This window comes from Pinus tabuliformis, chromosome 6 (assembly GCF_031772625.1).
Source record: "Pinus tabuliformis cultivar Carrire ecotype Pingquan chromosome 6, CPIR1, whole genome shotgun sequence".
Taxonomy (NCBI): Eukaryota; Viridiplantae; Streptophyta; class Pinopsida; order Pinales; family Pinaceae; genus Pinus; species Pinus tabuliformis.
The window spans coordinates 31,008,869-31,032,571 of NC_142292.1; the positions used below are offsets into that span (position 1 = coordinate 31,008,869).

Here is a 23,703-nt window from a genome sequence, read left to right on the forward strand (position 1 = left end):
ATTATTTGCCTGGCTTGTATGGAAAAATAAAGTTCTGACTTGGGACAACTTACTTAAAAGAGGTTTACATGGTCCTGGATTCTACACCTTTTGTAGAAACTCCATAGAATCGATAGAACACATTTTCTTCTCTTGTCCTTCAACTTCACAGGTTTGGAGAAATATTGCACATTTCATGAACATTTCACTTAATATGGCTACAAACTTAGAACACATCATGTCCCACTAGTCTGATTGCACTACTCAGCATAAAGCGATGCCCATTTTCATCATCTGGGAGATTTGGAATATTTGAGGGGAAGCCCATTGACAACAACATAATTTGTTTCAAAGCAATATCAAGGGTGGGGGCCGTTACATAGGACACAAAACTAATAGGACCACTACGAAGATAATGTCCCCTCCAACAATTATATTGCCTACAGGATGGTTCGACAGAGCAACACAAATGGGATCGTGTGGATGTGGAGCGGTTCTCAAATTAGACAACAATACACAATACAACCTACATTGGAATGGTGGCCCTGGCACCAACACCAGAGCATAAATCATGGCACTTTGGGGGCTGCTTTGGTTTGCAAAAGAGAAACAACTGAATATCATCAACATCTATGGAGACTCCAAATCTCTCATAGAAGGGATACAGGGATATTATGCTTTTGACCTGCCTCTATTAGCTGGATGGATCAATAGGATCAAACATACGCTGGCCTCCCTCACATCCTACTCCATCAAACATGTATTCAGAGAAGACAACTAGGATGCGGATAGGTTATCTAAAGAAGGTATGCAAGGACAATATGGAGTCATGAAATACAATCTATCAGTGGACCATCACATCAGAGAGGAAGGCGAGATCATCTTGCCGTAACACACGGATCATGTTTTCTTGTTTTCTTATATATTATCTAACATTATGATGGACTCGCAATGACCATAATAATATTGCTTTATTTTGCTTTTTGAATCTTTGATTATGGGAATGACCACCATATGTTAAATGAGGATACTAGGGTGTTGGAGGATACTAGGGTATTGGATGCACATCAACTACCAACGTAAACAAATTGTTATTTTTTTAATATATTTATTCTCACTCAAATACATATACTGAACTTTAAATATTATATATAAAATCAAATTTCCCTTAAAACCAAACACCCTATCATTATCTATTCTAGAGAGTATATATATCATTATCTATTCTAGAGAGTATATAAATCCGCCATTTTAATTAATTAAATGTTCGTTCCCAAAAACCTCTTTCCAAAAATAACAACTCACTTGAACAAATATTTTTTCCCTGTTGAAAAAACAGACACCCTATATCTATTCTACAAAGTATGGTGTATGTATTCTACGGAGTATGTAAGCCACCATTTTAATTAATTGAATGTTCCTTCACAAAATCCTCTTTTCGAAGACGACACTCAGTTATCGTCGGATACTACATCATTCAGGCACATTAATGCAGAGTGATTATTCGTGCAACCGATGGCAGAACATGACAGCATCTGCAATGTGACGGCCCATAAGGCATCAAAACATGAATGTGGTATTGTTTGGAAACTTATTGTTCCAGCTGCCAGGTAAAAATTTCACGACAAATAATGCCTTCAGAGAGCTCGGAAATTGTTGTAATATCAGTCCCTCAGAAGATGTTAAAACTGCTGTGTAGACAGGGCGGATTGAAAGAGGCTCTGCAGATTTTGCACAATAATATGGAGCACTATGCGGAATCGTCTGTATATGTTACTCTCTTGCAGAGTTGTGTCAGCAAGAAAGCCATGCCACAAGGCAAAATAGTGCATGCCTACATCATTCAGACTGGATTATTTGAATGCCAAGAGACGTTTCTGTTGAACAATCTTCTCACTTTGTATGCAAAGTGTGGGAGTCTGGCGGATGCTCGCAGAGTTTTGAGCCAAATGGCTGATCGCGATGTGGTTTCATGGACGGCCATGATTACTGTTTATGCCAAGTATGGCTGTGCCGAGGAGGCTCTGGCACTTTTTAACGAAATGCGGAGATCTGGCATCGAACCTGATCACTTCACATTTTCGAGCCTTCTCCCTGTGTGTACTGATTTTGCAGTTCTCAAGCTGGTGCATGAAGAAATAATTAGAAGTGGGTTTCATTCAGATGGATTTGTAGGAAACGCCCTCGTCGATATGTATGCGAAATGTGGGTACGCGAAGGATGCGCGCGATCTGTTTGACAAAATGCCTCAAAGAAACGTCGTGTCATGGAATGCAATGATCGCAGGTTATGTGCAGAATGGTTGTGTTAATGAAGCACTTAAACTCTTTCAGACAATGCCCGAACGGGATGAGATTTCATGGACAGCCATGATTGCGGGATATGCTCAAAATGGGTATGTTGATGAGGCCTTGAAATTCTTTCTGAAAATGCCTAATCGGAGTTTGGTCTCATGGAATGCTATGATTGCAGGATATGTACAGAATGGATTTATTGATGAAGCCATGCAACTATTTCAGAAAATGCCTCGGCAAACTGTTGAGTCATGGAATGCAATGATTGCAGGATATGCACAAAACGGACATGGCCAGGAGGCCCTCAATCTTTTTGAACAAATGCAAGTGGCAGGTATGAAGCTAAATGCGAAAACCTTTGCCAGTGCTCTCCCGGCATGTGCTAGTTTGGCAGCTCTGGAAAAGGGTATGGAGATCCATGAAAAAATAGCGAAAAGTGGTTTTGAAACTGATATATTTGTGGCTAGTGCTCTTGTACACATGTATGCAAAATGTGGAAGTATAGATCATGCACGCAATGTGTTTGACAAAATGTGTAAACGAGATGTTGTCTCATGGACAGCAATGATTGAAGGATGTGCAATTCATGGCTGTGGTAAAGAAGCCCTCGAACTTTTTGAACAAATGCAACGTAGTGGAGTTAAACCAAATCATATTACCTTAGTTGGAATATTGTCTGCATGCTGTCATGCAGGCTTGGTAGAGGAGGGCCGACAGTACTTTGATTGCATGAGTCAGCATTATCATATCACTCCTAGAATGGAGCACTATGCCTGCATGGTTGATCTTCTTGGCCGTGCTGGCCGCCTGGATGAAGCACAAGACTTTATCAATAAAATGCCAATAAAACCTGATGCTACTGTTTGGAGGTGTTTGCTTGGTGCGTGTAGAGCACATAAAAATGTTGAGCTTGGGAAACGTGTTGCAGAATACCTTTTTGAGTTGGACCCTGATAACGCCTCCCCCTACCTGCAGTTGGCAAACATCTATGCCACAGCAGGCAGATGGGATGGCCTTCAAAAGGTGCGGAAACTGATGAATGAAAGACAGGTGAAAAAGAAACCTGGATGTAGCTGGATCGAGGTTAATAAACAAGTGTATGCTTTCCTTGTAGGTGACAGTTCAATGCCACAAGCAGAAAAAACACAGGAAAAAGTTGGACAGATTGTTTTAGTAGAAAAGGTAAATTCCCAGCACTTGATCTGTTCTGATAAATGCTGAAGAGCAGCATAAGAAAATGATTATTTACAAACTTTAGACAGAAGCCAGGAATCGCATGTCTACCCTGGGAATCTATGCCGTTCCTCAAAATATGTGTGATGATCACCACCATGTTTTTATCTGGGATTATTGGGTGATAAACTCTTATGTGGGATGCTAATTGTTCCCATCACTTAAGGATGAATGATATTTTTGTGGAGATGATTGACAATGCTAATAGAGAGAATGATAAGCATATGCTTTACTAAGGAAAAGCTGGCCTACATCTGCACTGAACAGATGTTGCATTTAATGATCCCAGGTATATGGGATTTATTCCTCTTAGCATGGTGTCAAGGAGAAGCTGGTGTATATTTTCCAAGATATCCTAGAATGGGGACAAAGAAAGAAGCATTAAAGTACAGATCTGTACCCTCAACAAACATATGCTTTACTAAGTAAAAGCTGTCCTACATCTGCACTGAACAGAGGTTGCAGTCAATGATCCCAGGTATATGGAATTTATTCCTCTTAGCATGATGTCAAGGACAAGCTGGTGGATATTTTCCAAGCTATCCTAGAATGGGGACGAAGAAAGAAGCATTAAATTACAGATCTGTACCCTCAACCTCACGGTCTCAAAATCAAAACGTGAAATATGTCTTGCATTTGTGACATTGAGTTGCTTTGGCCTAGGCTAAAAATTATTAAGTGAAATCAAAGTGCATGTGAGAATCAATTTTGGCCTACTCTGGACAAAGGCAAAAGCAGGGTCTAATGGAAGAGTAAGCAAGAGTAATTTGGGTTCTCTCACACACATAACACACACAATGTTGGGTATAACATTGTCATAGGCCTTTTAGTGGTATAGTCACGGGACAAAAATATTTCATAATTCTGACATTGCACCCAAAATTCTTCTAGATGTTAGGCATCAGGCTTCTTCTTTGAACTTATTACCTTGCGAGCATATTATGGCGTTATTTATATTCTTATTGGTTACATAATTGGTGAGAGGCATGTAATCACATCAAATTGCGAGATTGGGTGAATTTAATCTACTTAAATTGAATTTTGACTTAATAATATTTTAAAGGAAAAAGTCAATTACAAAAACCTAGCTCTAGTATTTCGTAAATTTTGACAAGTTTCTATCAATTGTTTTTCCCCCAACGATTTGATGGATTGAGGGTTAACAAGTCATGGAGAAGTCTCTGCAATTATCAAATTTGAAGCATAGAAAAAATTATATTCATTATTTGAAAATATTCATTATATATAAAATTAACTATTACTTCTTTTTTATTTTGAGATGAATTTTATAGAACAATTTGAATGGAAATCTTCTTACTTGAATATTATGTTTGGTGAATTTGAACCCTGACCCAGGTAACTTAGTGTGAGAGAATACAGTAACGGAAAAATTAGTTACATAATTGCCCCCATCTTGAAAAGAGGTGCGTGTTCCCCAGACATATATACACTGAAACAAATTCAGATTTGAATACTTTATTATCCATTGATATACTCTGAATGCTTTTGTTCATCCCTCTCTCGTTGGTAAAATTTGAAGACATAGTCGTGCATGACCAAAATAAGCAACATAGAGTAAGGTTGAAGCAATTAGTGGCAAAGACTTGAGGACCCTGCAATAGGAGTTCCCATCTGTAATTGTTATGGAAACCTTCCACTGGAATCGAAAGAGAGCTATAATAAACTGCTGTCATTGAGAAGATATTGGTGATAGCTAGTCGAGCAATAATAATGATGTGAATGAATTTTAAGGGAAGGTGGATGTGGTGAGAGCTTTGATAAATGAGGGAAAAACGTGTTTAATTATAAGAGAATGAATGGATCCTCCAAATTTTTACATATGATTCACTGTTAGACCAAATTTCTTAGGTGGTACATGTTTATAATCCAATGACATTGATTTAATTGTATTTCATTGAAAATGATGAGGTTCTCAAAATGATTTCCTTGGGTTAGTGCTCTATCATGTGAACATTATTAGTTTTGGTTATGATGGTATTTTCATTTAGTTAGGAAAATGTTTTATGGGATGTGATTAATCTATAAATGTGGGACTTATCACCAACGCGGATCCTTGGTGACATTGAAATTCTTCTTACTCAATTTCTGTTCATGATTGATTACCGGGCTTATGTTCTTGGTGTAATTTGCATACAAGACAACCATATGAAATGCATTAACAATCGAGGCTCAGTTCAAATTTCTTAATTTTTAACCATTAACAAGGATTCAAGAAATGGCCGTTCTTATTGGCTTCAAGTTTGCTTCCTATGGGAAGCCAAGGTCAAATCATCAACAATGGGGAAATAAGTGCACTTTGTTGTTTGCAAAATAGAATTAGACTTTGTTGCACCATATACCAATTAACAACACTTTGCAGGTTAATTAAAATTCAATTGTTTGCAATTTAATGTTCAATTGAGATTTGAAATGCAAAACTCAGTCCAATCGATGGTACTAGCTATTAATGGAACCCATGGTGTCAAATGTTCCCAACACTCATATGTTCATCAAACAAATGGTTAAAAAATTAATGGAACCCATGGTGTCAAATGTTCCCAACACTCATATGTTCATCAAACAAATGGTTAAAAAATGATATTGTTCATCGAGTAAATGGTTAAAAAATGATGTGATTATCGCTGAAAGACATGTCTCAAAAAATATGTTATTAACATTAATTTAAAAAAACCAGTAAGATTTACGAAGATGATATCAACCATAAGGATAAATTTTAATTTTGGAGAAAAGAAAAACTACTTTTTTTAGTTGTATTTATTTATTTCTTTCTTTATATGTTTACTCAAATTTCAAATGTAGAACTTACCCACTTGGCATGCTTTTAATACACCTGCAGTGAGATAAACTAGAAATATAGGGAAAAAACATGTTGGTTGAAATAAACTAGAATTACATGAAAAACTAACATGTTACTTGAGATAGACTAGAACTACATGGAAACCTTGTTGCTTGAGATAAACTAGAATTACATGAAAACCTTGCTGCTTGAGATAAGCTATAAATACATGAAAAACATGTTACTTGAAAAGTTAAATTTTTTTCATATATTTCTAGTTTTCCCTAGTGCAAGTCCATTGAAAGTATACAAAGTGGACACTCATTGGATGTAAAATTAAATTTCACATCCAACGAGTGTTTACATTTAGAATTGAGTATTGTTGGGCATCAAATATGCCCATTTTTTCCACCATACAATACCACTATTCATAACCTAAATTCCTATATTTTTAACTCATTTCATACCATAATTCCACAACTTGCCGCCAATTCATATCTTACGCTTTATGGTTGATTATCATTAGTTTTCTTAACTTTTAAATGATTAGAGATGGCTTTGCTATGATTTGCTAATGATGGTTTTGCCAAGTTTATTTACCGCTGGGACCCATTGCCGAAATTCTTCATTATTCAATTAAACTAGCTGCTACAGGTTGAATACAAAATTTTTGTAGATTAAAATCTCATTTTGTGATCAAATGAAGAAGAATCTTGGGATTCCGAGACATGGGGTTTGTTCAAAGTACCCTCATTCAGGTAACCCAAAAACCGTTTGTCAAAATTTGCCACCATGAAAAAGTTATGGTTAACATAATCTTAAGTATAGAATCAAGTACATAATTTTCGGGTTAAGTACAGAAATTCTAGGTTTGACGGTTTCGGATCAGCCATGGTTTTGGATATTTCGGATTGAAGACTTATTCATTTCTTTTTCAAGCTATATGGAACTGCAATAAGATATTCTAGATCTCAATCAAGCTATGCATGGATTATGAGTTTGCTCGAGACAAATTTGACATAACCAAATCCTAGAAAAATCAATTGAAATGTATTTTTGTAATTTTGTTGGCATATGACTAAGATCAGATCCTTGAGTTTGGGATCTCAAACTGTAAAATCATAGTATATATTTCAGTCACTTAGTACTAGAGAGAGAGTTACAAGGTACACATAGAGGAGTTATGTAGGAGAGGAATCACAACTGATGTACATTGAACTCTGTTTTTGGATGAATTAATAAAAGGTGATGAAATTGTTATAGCCTTGGTGCCCATTTTATGAATTGAGCTTAGACCTATAGTACATGGGCATGAAAAGCTGCCTAAACCCCATCATGTTTGCAGGGTTAATATAGATTATGTAAGTGTGTTTATTTCATTTTTATATTTTATTTCTTGCAAATGGTTTGAAGTAGATTTAATTGCTTTGTCAATTTATTTCTGCAATTTATTTATGCATTCTAAATTATGTAATTGCTTTCTAATTTATGGTGTGATCCCAGGAATAGTTTTATGTAGGAAGTGTGTTTTGCTTCAGTCAATAGATTTACATTTCATTTCCAAGCTGTTTGCTAAATAGTTTTCAGAATTCCAACACTTCATTTTGTATTCTAGATTTATTTCTATTTTGTAGATCTGAGTAGAGGGCAACAATTTGAGTAGAGGGCAGCGAGTGCATTGTTGTTGGTTTCTCTTTGTAGGTTGTGGAGTATGCGCATAGTCACGTTTTGTACTGAGGCCACGTTCTGTACTCACGTCGCATTCTGTACTAAGGCCGCATTTTGTACTTAAGCCGCATTCTGTACTCAGGATTCCGGTAGCTGCATTCTGTACTCATAATTGCTCTGTTTTAGTTGATTGGTAGAATTTAGTTTGGAAGCATAAGTTGTGTGATTTCAATTAAGCATGTCATGATTTCTTAAGTTGAATAGAGTAATTATCATAGTTAATCATTTTTTGATTTCGCAATTATGGAATTAAAGACAAATTGTTAATAAATTGCGTTGTGTGAGCAATTAGCTTTAGGATTTTACATGTTGAGTTGTTTTGAATCAAATAGCACTCATTTAAATAGATCGCTCATTAGTTCTTAGTAAGTTTTAATTAGTTCATCATTTGATTAGAGTTATTCCTTTGTTTGAGCATGTTTTTATCAATAGATTAGTTTCAAACTAGAAATAGAAATTCCATACTTAATTTAGGAATAGATTTCAGATTTCATGATGTTAGTTTAGGTTAGACGCTCTGATCCTGCGTTACATGCGCTTGTGCCTCAAAGCTTACGAGTCCTGGATTGATAATTTAATGTTGAAATTATAACACATATAATTTCCCCAACACGTACACTTATAAGATGATAAGTTGAAAATGCACTAAAAAAATTTCTTTTTTCTTTTTAAAACTTCATAATGCTTATTTCATTATTTTAACTATACTTTTATTTGGAAAACTTATGTAAAACTTTAATTTTTCTTTAAAAATGATTTATTTAATGGTAAATATCACATGGATCATCATTAATCATAATCACACCTCACCTTCTCTAATGTTTTTTTTCCTTGAAGACAAAGCAATGAGGTTATGGATATACTCTTTTCAATTGATTATATTTAATGGTAAACACCATATGGAGAACTTGGAGCATTCTTAACTATAGTGATACTTGAAGACAAAGTAATGTGGTTATGGATATGCACTTTCCAGTTGATTATAATAGCCAAATAACTATCCCAAAATTGTCTTTATATGCAATTTAATCCAACAACCCCTAATCATCAAAACCCTAGAAATAAAGGGTTATCGTGTATTGGCATTCACAATGAATAAGATGCTTCAACAACCATAAGTGATAACATTACCCGACACAATATATATATATATATATATATATATATAAGTAAAGGGTCAAGAATAATGACCCGTGTTTAAAAAGAAAGGAATGCTCCAATGCTAATAATAGGGAGAATGTTTTATGGTCACTCATTTCAATCCAACAACATATATAGTCTATGACTCCAATAATGGTAAAGATAAAGTTGTTGTAGGAGCATCACACTCCAACTTTAATATAGAACAAAAATTATTTCTTACCTCAACATTGACATCTATATATAAATGCAAATTTTGATCAGCAATCCAGTGGCAAATCATTCTTCAATTTATAAGAAATGCTTCAATGTCAATACCTCATCACCCAACAATTTGTCATTAAATAATTCATACACACATTTTAATTGGCAATTTGTGGCTAAAGGCAACAACTATAATATTACAATCGTATATCTCATTGAAGACAATTAATTTGAAAGTTTGAATCCTTCCATTGTTTGGCTTAACCAATCAATTGACGAGAATTGCTTCTAATTATGAATTTATGTGAATGCACTTTATGTGGGTATATGATAGTGCCCCAATTGGCTAAGGAAATTGTTGATGTCAAAACCACGTGTAAACCATTTCTACACCATATATCCATTCGATGGGTGTAGCTTATTATGCACATTATTCAACATCCATTTCTTGTAACAAAATTCATCAAATTACTATTATGTATGAGTATTAATTTAATGGGAATTCACATCTTGTTTTAGAACTAAAGTCAACAATAGAACAAAGTATTTAACAATTTATGTACAACATACAACATAAATTTTACTTTGGAATTTGAAATGGAAAACTAGCTTTGAATTGGTACTTGGTCTTTATTTTTAACAATGTAGGCTCATGGCTCTTTGGGCCATAAACAATTATCATAGTTAGGCTCCTATATCATCTCCTCTCGACTAAAATATCTTTTCTAAGTCAAATTAGAAGATGATATATGTAGCATGGTGTTGTGCTCTACAACAACCCCCCATTTCATATCATCTTTATTCACAAAACTATAATATGAAATGGGTCCCTTTTTATTTTAATTGGTATCAACTTTGTATTATTCAAAAAGGTCCGAAAACAAAATAAAAACATTACAAAACCTTTTTGACAAACCAATTATTTGGTCTTATAATATAAATGATTAATCTTTTATCATTGCGATAAAGCGATCGCAATATCGCATATCGCAATGACAAAGGAGGCATAACTTAAAGACCCATTGGTTTTCTCTGACGCGACAACATGCAATAGGCTATTGGATATCGGCGATAATAAGTTTCCATAACAAAAGCGCCTTTTGCTCCGATGCGATGCGATCAAGTGCCTTTCGCTCCAATGCGATGCGATCAAGTCCCTTTCGTTCCGATGTGATGCGATATCGCTATCGCCGATCGTGGATGTACCATGCATGCTTTTCAAAGTGCCCATTTAATACTCCCGATGCGATGCGATATCGCTATCGGCGATCGGGGATTCCAAAAGGAACCAATATAACGATTTAAGTTTTCCCCCGACGCCCGATTGCGATAAAGCCAAAAGCACGAATTTCAAGAGTTGTTAAAGCGGGGATATTACGATTAATTCGTATTAAAGGCCTTATCTTCCAAACAGTGATTCACCTGCGCTCAACCGCCAAAACATCCAAGGCACGCTTAAACAAATCATTCGGGAAATAAAACGATATGATGGGCATTTAAAGGATTGGCAGGTTTTAATGGCCATTTAATGAAATAGTAAGCTTAAAAATCTTTTCACAAATTGCATCCGCGGCCACTTTAAGTTAATCCTTCATCGTGCATTGATCAATATATCTCGCTCGTATTTGATTTTCGCTACCAGTTCTCTGTGTTACGCTTATTTTCACTCTTGTGCAGAACTCTTCCGAAGTAATAGATTCAAGCAAAATGGGGAAGAAGTCTAAGAAAATTGCAATCGCTTCCGCTTCACCAGCCCCAGGACAACCCGTCGCTGATCCAGGAACTAAAAAGAAAGGATTGATATCTGATACTACATGTTCAAGACTTGGCAGAACTACTTGGCAAAGTACCTATAATTTGATTGAGGCCGAAGAACCAAAGGTGACAGTAGTACAAGCCACAACAGATACCAATCGAAAATCTGATGGTACTTTAAAGGACTTAGCCGACTCTTTCCTTCATCGTATAGTGGCTCGGGAACAAATTCTCCCATATGCGGATGTAGTGAGGTGGGCAATTGAAGAAATCCCAATCATAGACAGAACCTTCTACACCAGAGATGGGAGAATTTTCGGTTCATTTCAGGCTAATGATTTGAGGCAAATGTATCACTTGCCTGCGCCAGAGAAGAAGTACAACAAGGCATTTCTGGAGAAATTCTGAAATGAGAACGAAACTGAATCCGAGCCCATTCGGGATTGGAGGCAAAATCCGGCAAAACACAAGCATGAAACTTCCGGTAAGTACTTTGTTGATTCCCTATGTTCTCCTTATTGTTATGCCGGGATAATGATGTGTAGATTGTGGGGGTTGCACGATTCCGCTAATTTCACTATAGAAATGGTTCCCTTGATGGAAGTGGTGTGTAATAGTGAAATAATGGATTGGGCAACTATACTGTCAGATAAGCTAACAACAACAGTTCTTGATTTTAGAACTAAAACCCGCGTCACCGAAAGGCTTATTCCCCCATTCTACTACAGTGCTTATATACTAGACACCCTGTGTTTTAATTCTGAATTTCCCGTGCTCGGCTGGAGGTGGACTGCACAAGACTCCATGCCTATTCACATATACCATCAGAAATTGTGGAAAACTTCCTATAAGCACCATTTATACCAAGTCTGCAATGGCTTTATGTTACCCATTCATTACTCTATTTTTGATAAACCTGCCCCCAAGATTTCTTATCAAGCAGGGATTGATTTGACATCAATAGGAAGATGGTTTGGAGAGGAAAAATTTACTTATATAAGAATTTTCGGCAGCCAAGCCGAACCTCATGTCCTTCCTTTGTACATACCTGATAAACTGCTGGCAAGGGAGATAGCCTATCAGATTATCTCCGAAGGAGTTACACAAACTCTAAAGAAAAATAAGAAGCAGGTCTGGCCCTCTTTTCCTCTGAGATGTGGTGTCTACACTTTGCATGATTTCAAACATGCAGAGAAAGAAGCTACAAAGATGAAGTCATTAACTCTAGCAACTCTCCCTAATAGGCGATTTGATCCCAACAAAGTCGCCTATAATGCACTTGAACAGGCCAAATTGACAAAGTTTGACCATAAAGAGGATAAGTTTGATGACCTGTTCTCCTCAGCTGAATCAATGTACCAAGTTAGATCGCTGGCCATAATGGAATACAAAGATGAAGGGTTAGTTGAATTCAACAGACTTAGAGAACAGAGGTTGCAAACTATGCCTCTAGATCTGTTAGCAACAACCCCAGCAACATAATCAAGCGAGCCTGAACAACGACATACTAAGGAACCTCCGGTTACATCAAAAGAACAGGAGAAAGTGCAAGAGGAAACCCAGACGAAAGAGCAGGAACAGAGCAGCATAGAGGTGAATGTAGATACTCAAATTGACCCGAAATTGCTCCAGGAATGGCAACAATTCGATTCAATTATCAGTAATCTTGAATGCTCTAAAGATATCGAGACATCAAAAGCAGCAGATACACAGGAGACCACTTCAACACAGGTTCCAAGTGGAACCAGCGGCCTACCCAGTTCGAAAGAAGTAGAGATAATCCCAAAGGATCCCTCCGATCAAATTATTTTACAGATAGAAGAAATTCCTCCCTTGGATGTATTCTATAGCACAAGACACAAAGCTGTGGTAAAACGACAGAGGAAGAGGAGAAGGACTGATCAGCCTTCCCTATTCCCAGAACAAACGGTGATGGGCAATGTGGTTTGGAAGGAGGAATTTGACCCCTCTGACGACCTAACAAAACTATCACAATATGCTGGAGCCTATTCGGCAGCAACAATAAACAAGGCATCAGAGGTGAGTCTTTTATTAAAAACAAAAGACCAGGAGATCTTTTTATTGCAAGCACAACTAACAGAAGCACAACAGAAGGCGGAGCAGGCAGAACGACAATTGTTAACACAACAACAAATAAATAATCAATTAACTCAACAATTGCAGGAAGAGAAAAAGAGGATTGATCACATTGCGGTCTAAAAGTAGAAAGAGTTGTCTGAGGCATTGGCACAACTGAAGGCAGCGAATGAACAAATGCTGAAGTCAAAAGATGAGCAGATTGCTCAACTATCAGCCCAGCTAGAGAAGACAAAGGAACTTCCACAGATAGTCGAATTCAAAGTAGAGGCATTACAGATAAATAAGGCATTGATAACACAGATAAAGCTTTTATGTGAACAAATCACTCAGGCGGAACCATTATGCGATTTGGCGACATCGATAAGTAAAAAATCAGAAAAAGCTAGAACAGACTTGGATCAAGCCGATGAAACATTAACTGATTTTCTTGAGTGGCAAGATACCGATCAGGGACAGGCGGCTAATTTACCAAAGATTTTAGAATCACATAAGGAAATATTATTTACAGAATGGCAGTCCCAATTAATGAAAGCAGAGAGAGCAGTTTCAAGATGCAAATCAACCACAAGTAATTTGGTTGAATTGATTAATAATACTCTCTACTTGTCTAACATGATTTCCCAATGCACTCCAGGTAAATTGACAGCGGCGAAAACATTGGAGCAGTCATGTTATCCGGATCTAGAGAAAAATGGGAGATTAATCGCAGGAATTAACAGTTTAACATGGGACGCCTATTGGTTCTTCTTAATCAAACCACACAGCTAGAGAGCCACCCTCAAATGCCTTACAGATGCAATCGGGTATATTATTCCTGATATTCAGGATGCCACCTATGCCGCCCAACTCAACTCTCGCCTCAACAGACCGCCCGAAGTGGAGCCAATGCTTGCGATATGTCAGCTCAGGTTTAAAGGCAAACAACCTACATGATGATTCATGCCGCCGACTGCCAGATTGCTGAGAAGAAGATATTCAAGATCGTTTGATACCAATTAAATAGGATTTCAGTTTCATAGATAGTTAGCTTAATTTAGTATTTATAGACCCTTTCATGTATTTGGAAAGGGTCGTAAGTTTTGTACATGACTTAAAGCCTGAAGTTGCACTACTGTACTTCAGGCATATTCTTTTATAAAACTGGACCAATTATTCTAATTTTGGCAAGGAAGCTTTTATGCGAATGTGCACTACTGTCTTTGTTTGAAAGTATTTCTGAGTCGGAAGAAGAATCTCACATAGCGATTGATATTGGGAGTGACTCGCAGCTCATATGGTACTATTATCTATGTCTGAATTCATTCTTTTTATATGAATTTTCATTTGATTGCCTTTGCTATTATCGGATATATGTATGTGTTTTAACAACACTTCTTTATTCCCTCCACTATTTGATGTTTATAGTATGCTTTTCTCTTGATCATATATGTATCGATGATATAAATGATAAGTGTAGCAATATTGCGTTAATCACTTTGTTTAGCTATTTAAGCAAAGTAATCTTTGAATGAATAAATGTCTATGTCTATTAGATAGAGTCATCTATATGCCTGTCAATAGACATTGATCATCAAGCGCTACATTTCAAAGTACAATAGTTCCCGGGATTAGTAGTAGTTCTTTTATTTTGTTGATAGATTAAGTTATTCGCCTATCATTAGATTTGACAATCATTTATCCACTCTTTTTATTCATCACTGGGAAACTGGTCCCATTATCCCCAGTCGGAGCCACCATTCCAAACGGAAAAGGCGCTGTATTAAGGTCCGGATCAGGTGGTTATCCCCCAATGTTGATACAACGATTTTCAGGGCATCAACATTTTTGGCGCTAGAAGGAGGGCCATCAACTGTGAATGGCAAGCAAACCCAAATCTACAAACCATTCTAAGAGTAATTCTCCCTCCGCATCACCTCGTACTTCCCAATTGCATGCTGGTTCTCCAGTATCCAAACAAGAAGAAGAGGAATCAACTACCACTGCTCAAACCCATCATACTCTAGAACAACTAAGTCTTGAATCTCCTGAAGTCCAGTCTCTTATCCACAAACTTCAGAGTTTCTCGATATCACCACAGAAATCTGAGGTATCTCAAAGCAGTGCGACTTCGCAGCTCAATTTACCACACCCTCTCACCAGACTTCAGAGTGGAAAGCTCAGTATTGAACCTACTGAGTTCCCTTTACCCAAAAGGAAAAAGGCGAAGAAAAACACTGAAGGATCTGATAGTGAGGAACTTTCATCCACATCCTCCATCTCACCTTCCCCAGTGCGAAGTCAACCACCCACTCCCTCATCACACATTGTTGTTCATCAGGGATTAGCAACTTCAACATCCCAACCTGCTCAATCCTTAATATCGACTCCTTCACAGACTTCTGGAAGCTCAACAGTAATATCATCCACTACTGTGGTTACAATGGCAGACCCATGGACCAGGTCTGGTGCAGTCAATATGCCTGCTCCATTGCATGCATTACCTGATGCACCTGAGAAATGGTTACCTAAGTTTAATCCAGATGATAACAATGTAAACTTTGAAACGGGAACTGATACTGTTACCCGTTTCGTAGAGATAGCAAAAAAGTGACCTGATTTTGAAAAGGGGTGATGCAGAACAAACATGTTTTTCTTAGAGCATAGTTTTTGGCACTTTAATTTTTTTATGTACATTACGTTTTAGAATCATAGTGATTTTCATGCTGATTTAAAAAAGTGAGTATTCTGCATCACCCCCTTTTTTTAAAAGACCTGTTTTTTGGCTTTAAATTTTCTAATGTATAAAATGTAAATAATTATTTTGTAAATTTGATCATTGTTGAAGTGGTCGTTTTCTTCACATTTTCTTGTTTTTTATTTTAATTTTAACTTTTTTTTTTTAGTGAGGTTTTTATTGTTTTGCATTTTTAAATTAGGAGGTCGATATTTAGAATTTTCGATATTCTACATATTTATACATCCTTAATTAATTTTTCAATCCACATGAAATAATTGTTTCTAAAAAACAATATTTTTTAACAATGGACATAAAAATAACCATTTTTAACATAAATATAACTAAAAAACTACACGTTTTGATAATTTTTTGCTAGAATTGACATGTCAAAATCGCAATTTTTATATGATAATTTTAACTAAAAATGGTTAAATAATAGCTTTTTTTATGAATTTCATGTCAAAAAATAATAATAATCACTTTTTTTTTCAAAAAATAATGATTAACTTAAAAATCAATGCGAAAATCACATATTACAGATATTGAACGTATAACAACCCTAATTGAGTGTTTATTCTTCTCATAAAATGTCAAAGTCAAAACATTGCAAAGCTTGATTTACAAGCATAACTTAAATTTAATCAACAATGTCACGTAATCCAAACTCTTCGTCCTCTAGAGTTTCATCATTGCCTTCTTCCACAATATTTTCTGTTTCCTTTTGCTCATTTTCCTCTTCTAATGGGTCTTTGATGTCTGCGAATCTCGCACACAACCCCCGGCGCCCCAACCCTCTCAACCCCCCCCTCCACCGGCCCGGGCGCCCTCACCCGCCCCCCCAACCGACACCCCACCCTACCCCGTCGCCCTCACCCACCCTCACCCGCCCCCCACCCCGGCCCGGGCACCCTGCCAACCCCACCCGCCCGGGAGCCCACACAAACCCCCGCGCCCCAACCCTCTCAACCACCCCCGGCTCGGGAGCCCTCACCCGCCCCACCAACCGCCCCCCCACCCAGCCCCGGCACCCTCACTCGCCCCCCGGCCCGGGCGCCCTCACCCACCCTCACCCGCTCCCCCACCCGGCCCGGGCGCCCTCACCCGCCCAACCCGCGCGCCCTCACCCGCCCCCTGCCTGGCGCCCTCACCCACCCACCCTCACCTGGCGCCCTGCCAGGCGGGGGCGCGGGCTACCCGGGTGGCGTGGCCGAGGCAGGCGCCACCTGGGCGGCCCGCGCCCCCGCCCGACAGGCGGCAAGGCGATTACCAGAATCGCCCTGCCGCTTGCCGGGCCGCCCGGGTGGCGCGGACGAGGCAGGGTGGGTGAGGGCGCCCCGGGGTGGGAGGGCGGGTCAGGGCGCCCGGGCAGGGGGGCGGGCGGGTCAGGGTGCCGAGCGGGTGAGGTGGGTGAGGCCGCCGGGCGAGCAGGCAGCCGGGTGAGGGCGCCGGGGCGGGCGGGCGGGGGCGCCCGAGCGGGTGAGGCGGGTGAGGGCGTTGGGCGGGCGGGCGAGGGCGCTTAGGCAGGTGAGGGCGTGGGGCGGGCGGGCGAGCGAGGGCGGGCGGGCAGGTGAGGCGGGTGAGGGTGCCGGGCGGGCGGGCGGGTGAGGCGGGTGAGGGTATCGGGCGTGCAAGGGCGCCGGACGGGCGGGCGGACGAGGGCGCCTGGGGGGGCAAGCGGGTGAGGGCGCCGGGCGGGCGGGCGGGTGAGGGCCGCCCGGGCGATTTCCGGAATCGCCCTGCCGCCTGCCGAGGTGGGGGTGCGGCCGAGGCAGGGTGGGTGAGGGTGGCCGGGGGGGCGGGCGGGTCAGGGCACCTGGCGGGCAAGCGGGTGAGGGCGCCGGGCGGGCGGGTGAGGGCGCCGGGGCGGGCGGGCGGATGAGGCTAGTGAGGGCGCCGGGCGGGCGGGTGTGGCGAGTAACGGCGCCGGGCGGGCAGGCGAGGGAGGGCGGGCGAGGGTGGGTGAGGGCGGGCGGGCGAGGGCGCCGGGCAGGCGAGGGCGGGGGGGCGAGGGCGCCGGGCGGGCGGGCGAGGGCGCCGGGCGGGCAAGGGCGGGTGAGGCGAGTGAGGGCGTCGGGCGGGCGGGCGGGCGAGGGCGCACGGGTGGGTAAGGCGGGTGAGGGTGCCGGGCGGGCGGGCGAGGGCGCCGAGCGGGTGAGGGCCGGGCGGGCGAGGGCGGGTGAGGCGGGTGAGGGCGTCGGGGGGGCGGGCGGGCGAGGGCGCCCGGGCGGGTGAAGTGGGTGAGGGTGCCGGGCGGGCGGGCGAGGGCGCCCGGGAGGGTGAGGCGGGTGAGGGCGCCGGATGGGCAAGGGTGCCGTGCGGGCGAGCGGGTGAGGGCGCCGGGCGGGCGAGGGCGCCGGACGGGCCGGCGGGTGAGGGCGCCCGGGCGATTCCGGGAATCGCCCTGCCGCCAGGTCGATTCCCGGAATCGCCCGGGTGCCCTCACCCGCCCACCCGCCTGGCGCCCTCGCCCGCCCGGCGCCCTCACCCGCCTCACCTGCTCGGCGGGCGGGCGGGCGAGGGCTCCGGGCGGGCGGGCGGGTGAGGGCGCCCGGGCGATTCCCGGAACCGCCCTGCCGCCCGGGCGATTCCCGGAATCGCCCAGGCGCCCTCACCCGCCCGCCCGCCCGTGCCCTCGTCCGCCCGGTGCCCTCACCCGCCTGACCCGCCCGGCGGGCGGGCGGGTGAGGGCGCCGGGCGGGCGAGGGCGCCGGGCGGGCGGGCGGGTGAGGGCGCCCGAGCGATTCCCGGAATCGCCCGGGCGCCCTCACCCGCCGGCCCGCCCGGCGCCCTCACCCGCCTCACCCGCCGGGCGGGTGAGGCGGGTGAGGGCGCCGGGCGAGCGAGGGCACGGGCGGGCGGGCGGGTGAAAGTGCCCGGGGATTCCCGGAATCGCCCGGGCGCCCTCACCTGCCCGCCTGCCCGGCGCCCTCGCCCGCCCGGCGCCCTCACCCGCCCGGGCGCCCTCACCTGCCCACCCGGCTGGCGCCCTCACCCGCCTCACCCGCCGGGCGGGCGAGGGCACGGGCGGGTGAGGGCGCCGGGCGGGTGGGCGGGTGAGGACGCCCGGCGCCCTTGCCCGCCAGGCGCCCTCACCTGCCCGCCCGCCGGGCGGGTGTGGCGGGTGAGGGCGCCGGGCGGACGAGGGCAAGGGCGGGTGAGGGCGCCCTCACCCACCCGCCCGCCCGTGCCCTCGTCCGCCCGGCGCCCTCACCCGCCTCACCCGCCCGGTGGGCGGGCGGGTGAGGGCGCCGGGCGGGCAAGGGCGCTGGGCGGGCGGGCGGGTGAGGGCGCCCGGGCGATTCCCGGAATCGCCCGGGCGCCCTCACGCGCCCGCCTGCCCAGCGCCCTCGCCCTTCTCACCCGCAGGTCGGGTGAGGCGGATGAGGGCGCCGGGCGGGCAGGCGAGTGAGGGCGCCCGGACGATTCCGGGAATCGCCCGGGAGGCAGGGCGATTCCGGGAATCGCCTGGGCGGCAGGGCGATTCCGGGAATCGCCCGGGCGCCCTCACCCGCCCTCCCGCCCGGCGCCCTCACCTGCCTCACCCGCCCGGCGGGCGAGGGCGCCGGGCGGGCGGGCAGGTGAGGGCGGGTGAGGTGGGTGAGGGTGTCGGGCGGGCGGGCGAGGGCGCCCGGGCGGGTGAGGCGGCTGAGGGCGCCGGGCGTGCGAGGGCGCCGTGCGGGCGGGCGGGTGAGGGCGCCGTGCGGGCGGGCGGGTGAGGGCGCCGGGCGGGCGAGGGCGCCGGGCGGGCGTGCGGGTGAGGGCGCCCGGGCGATTCCCGGAATCGCCCTGCCGCCCGGCGCCCTCACCCGCCTCACCAGCCCGGCGGGCGAGCGGGTGAGGGCGCCCGGTGGGCGAGGGCGCCGGGCGGGCTGGCGGGTGAGGGCGCCCGGGTGATTCCCGGAATCGCCCTGCCGCCCGGGCGATTCCCGGAATCGTCCTCACCCGCCCGGGCGCCCTCACCCGCCCGCCCGCCAGTGCCCTCGCCCGCCCGGCGCCCTCACCCGCCTCACCCGCCCGGGCGCCTTCGCCCGCCCGCCCTCCCGACGCCCTCGCCCGCCCGCCCGCCCGACACCCTCACCCGGCTCACCCACCTGGGCGCCCTTGCCCGCCCGGCGCAAGGCGATTCCGGGAATCGCCCGGGCGCCCTCACCCGCCCGCCCGGCCGCGCCCTCGCCCGCCCGGCACCCTCACCCGCCTCACCCGTCCGGGCGCCCTCGCCCGCCCGACGCCCTCGCCCGCCCGCCCGGCTCCCTCACCCGCCTCACCCGCCTGGGCGCCCTTGCCCGCCCGGCGCCCTCACCCGCCCGGGCGCCCTCTCCCGCTCGACCGCCCGGCGCCCTCACCCGCCTCACCCGCCCTGGCGCGCTCGCCCGCCCACCCGCCCGGCGCCCTCGCCCACCCGCCCAGGCGCCCTTACCCGCTCGCCCGAGCGATTCTCGGAATCGCCCTACCGCCTGCCGAGAGGGCCTGCGGGCCGCCCTGGTGGCGCGACCGAGGCAGGCGCCACCCGGGCGGCCCGCGCCCGACAGGCGGCAGGGCGATTCCCGGAATCGCCCTGCCGCCTGCCTGGCGAGGGCGCAGGCCGCCCGGGTCGCGCCGTTGCGCGGCGGAGCCAGGCGTCACCCGGGCAGCCCACGCCCCCGCCCGGCAGGCGGCAGGGCGATTCCCGGAATCGCCCTGCCGCCTGCCGGGCGGCTCGCTCCGCCCCCCGGCAGGCGACAGGGCGATTCCGGGAATCGCCCTGCCGCCTGCCAGGCGGGGGCGCGGCCGAGGCAGGGTGGGTCAGGGCGCCCAGGCTGGTAGGCGGGTGCCAGGCGGGTGAGGGCACGCAGGGGGGGCGGGCGGGTGAGGGCGCCAAGCGGGTGGGGGCGCCCGGGCCCGGCGGGTGAGGGCGCTCGGGCCGGTGAGGGCGCCCGGGTGGGGGGGCGGGTGAGGGCGCCGGGCGAGGGGGCGGCTGAGGGTACCCGGGCCTGGCGGGCGGGCGGGTGAGGGTGCCCGGGCCGGGCGGGCAGGCGGGTGAAGGTGGGTGAGGGCGCCCGGGCCCGGGGGTGGGTGAGGGCGCCCGGGCCGGGTGGGGGGGCGGTTGTGGGCACCCGGGCTGGTGGGAGGGGGGGTTGAGAGGGTTGGGGCGCGGGCGGTTGTGTGGGCGCCCGGGCAGGGGGGGTTGGCAGGGTGCCCGGGTCGGGTGGGTCGGCGGGTGAGGGTGGGTGAGGGCACGAGGGCCGGGGGGCGGGTGAGGGCGCCGGGGCCGGGTGGGGGGTCGGTTCTGGGGGCGGGTGAGGGCGCCTGGGCCAGGGGAGGGGGGCGTTGAGAGGGTTTGGGCACGGGGGGTTGTGTGGGCGCCCGGGCGGGGAGGGTTGCAAGGCGCCCCGGCCGGGGGGGGGGGGGGGGGGGTTGGGAGGGTTGGGGGGGGCGGGGGTTGAGAGGGAGCCCAGGCCGGGCAGGGGGAAGGGTGAGGGCGCTCGGGCAGGCGTTGGGTTGGGTTGGTAGGGATTAAAGGGGCCAGGGGTGTGGGTTGTGGGTGAAGGTAGTAAGGGTGTCGAGAGGGGGGTTAGAGGTAGGGGACGAGTCGCGCTGTGGCGCCCACCCTAGCATGTTATGGTTGAAAACATGTTAAATTTATACATAGGAAAGAAAAATGATATTCTACCAAAAACATTAATGTGTTTTTTTTCCTCATAAACAACTTTGTTTGACACATAAAAATTTGGTTTTATTAGCATTTTTTAAAAATGTTGAAAATTGACCCTAAAAAAAAAAAATCATTATTCCAGTATCATCACTTTCATTTTGAAGCTATATTTTGCACGAAAATTTCATAGTAAAGTTCGTAGTTACTGCCATTTTTAAAACATGTTCAAAATTAACGCCTAAAAAATAAAATCATCGTTATAGTATACACACTTTTCGTTTTTAGCACTGTTTTTGATGTTTTTTTGGGGTTTTTTGGCCAGAGTTCCCGTTTTGAGTTTATAGTTTCCGTTTCAAAGTTTACATTGTTTGATGGAGCACAAGCTGAGGAACATATTAATAACTTCATGTTGGCAGTTAATTTGAAGGGGGTAACGGAGCAAGATGTTGTCGTTAGACTTTTCCCTTATACTTTGCAAGGATCAGCAGGATCCTGGTATTTTTCCTTACCTTCTAGTTCTATTACTAGTTGGACAACTTGTCAAGAACAGTTTCTTACTAAATATGGTGATGATAGGTCTTTGGCAATACTAATAAATGATCTCTCCAATCTTAGGATAGAGCATAGGGAACCAATTAAAGAATTTAATGCCTGATTCAATAAACTCTTGAATAAAATCCCAACGGCCTCCAAACCAAGTGAGCAAATCTGAAGCGAGTGGTATATAACTGCCCTACCTGCCAATATAGCTATTTTTGTAGACAGGGCTGGAAAACCAACTTTAGCTGAAAACATGAAAGAGGCACTTGCTGTGGAGAAACGTATTAATGTTCTAGAGAAGAAAGCTGCTTTTGAAGATAGAAAAACCAAAAAAGTTTCTTTTAAAGATGATTCAAAGAAGAAAACCCCTAAAGATCCATATGACATGGAAGGTCTACAAAAGGTCCTCAAGACCATGTCAAATGAAATGGTTGAAATCAAAAACAGGTAGCTGAAACCTCGACCAAAAGACCCTTTAGGAATTACAAGAAAACTGAATCAAAACCACCAAATGTTATATCTAATGTAGATTCAGATCCTAAAGAAGGAGAAGAAGAAACAGCTTCACCAACTGATGAAGAAGAGGAAGTTGTTGAATGCCATGGAATGTGGGATTTTATATTGCCTAACTCCGATACAGAAAATGAAGAAGAAGCGTTTCCTGTCACTACCAGGAGCAAAGGTACCTCTGAACCTGTTCAGACAACTTCGAAAAAAAGGAGTGCAGGTGCTACTACAACAAAGGAAAAGGTACCCCCGAAGAAGCCACCTGTAATAATTCCACAAAACCAACCTTCAACCTCAACTACCCCATCAACATCTAAGACATTGGTAGTGTCCGATTCAATGGATTATAATATTGTTGATGACATGAAAAGGACTAAGGAAAACGTTACCATGTTTGAACTTAGTAAATTGAAACATGAGCAAAAATTGCTTCTCAAAGAATTAAATGTTGTTCCTACTTCACCCCTTCCCAGTGCTAAAGCTGCAAATGATACAGGTCAACCACCTTCTGGTATGGTCAAAGCTACTGATGCAGTTCTGATAGGAGATAGGTCAAGTTCTCATACTCCACCTTTCCTTCTAACCTACGAGATCTACAATAGAAACCTGCACAACTGTTTGATTGACTCAGGGGCATCCTCTAATATAATGCTAGCTTCAGTTTGTTCCAAACTGAACATTGAACCCCAGAAGTTTGCTATTCATATTGTACAGTTGGACAGGACTAAAGTACAAGTCTTAGGAGAAATAAACTCAGTAACTATCAGGCTATTAGCTGATCCTAGAGTAGTACAAAGAATTGATATCTTGATCGCCGATATACCTGAATTTTATGGTTTGATCTTGAGTAGGGATTGGTCTGAAAAACTACATGGGTATATTTCTACCGATTGGTCCCATATGTGGCTTCCCTATAAGGGTAAGCCAAATCAAATAAAAATCGATCGGGAAAAACACATGACCCATACAGTTACGGAATTTGAACAAGAAAACCAACCAATAGCATTTAATAACAACATTTTGGGGAATTATTCATCAGAGTCGTTCTTTGGCAACTTCGTTGCCCAACCATCTCCTT

General features: G+C 45.6%; 1 pseudogene; it reads left to right on the forward strand.

The window, feature by feature from the left end:
• Positions 1–1,394: 1,394 nt before the first annotated feature.
• Positions 1,395–3,774, forward strand: LOC149257068 (pentatricopeptide repeat-containing protein At2g13600 pseudogene; annotated as a pseudogene).
• Positions 3,775–23,703: the final 19,929 nt, after the last annotated feature.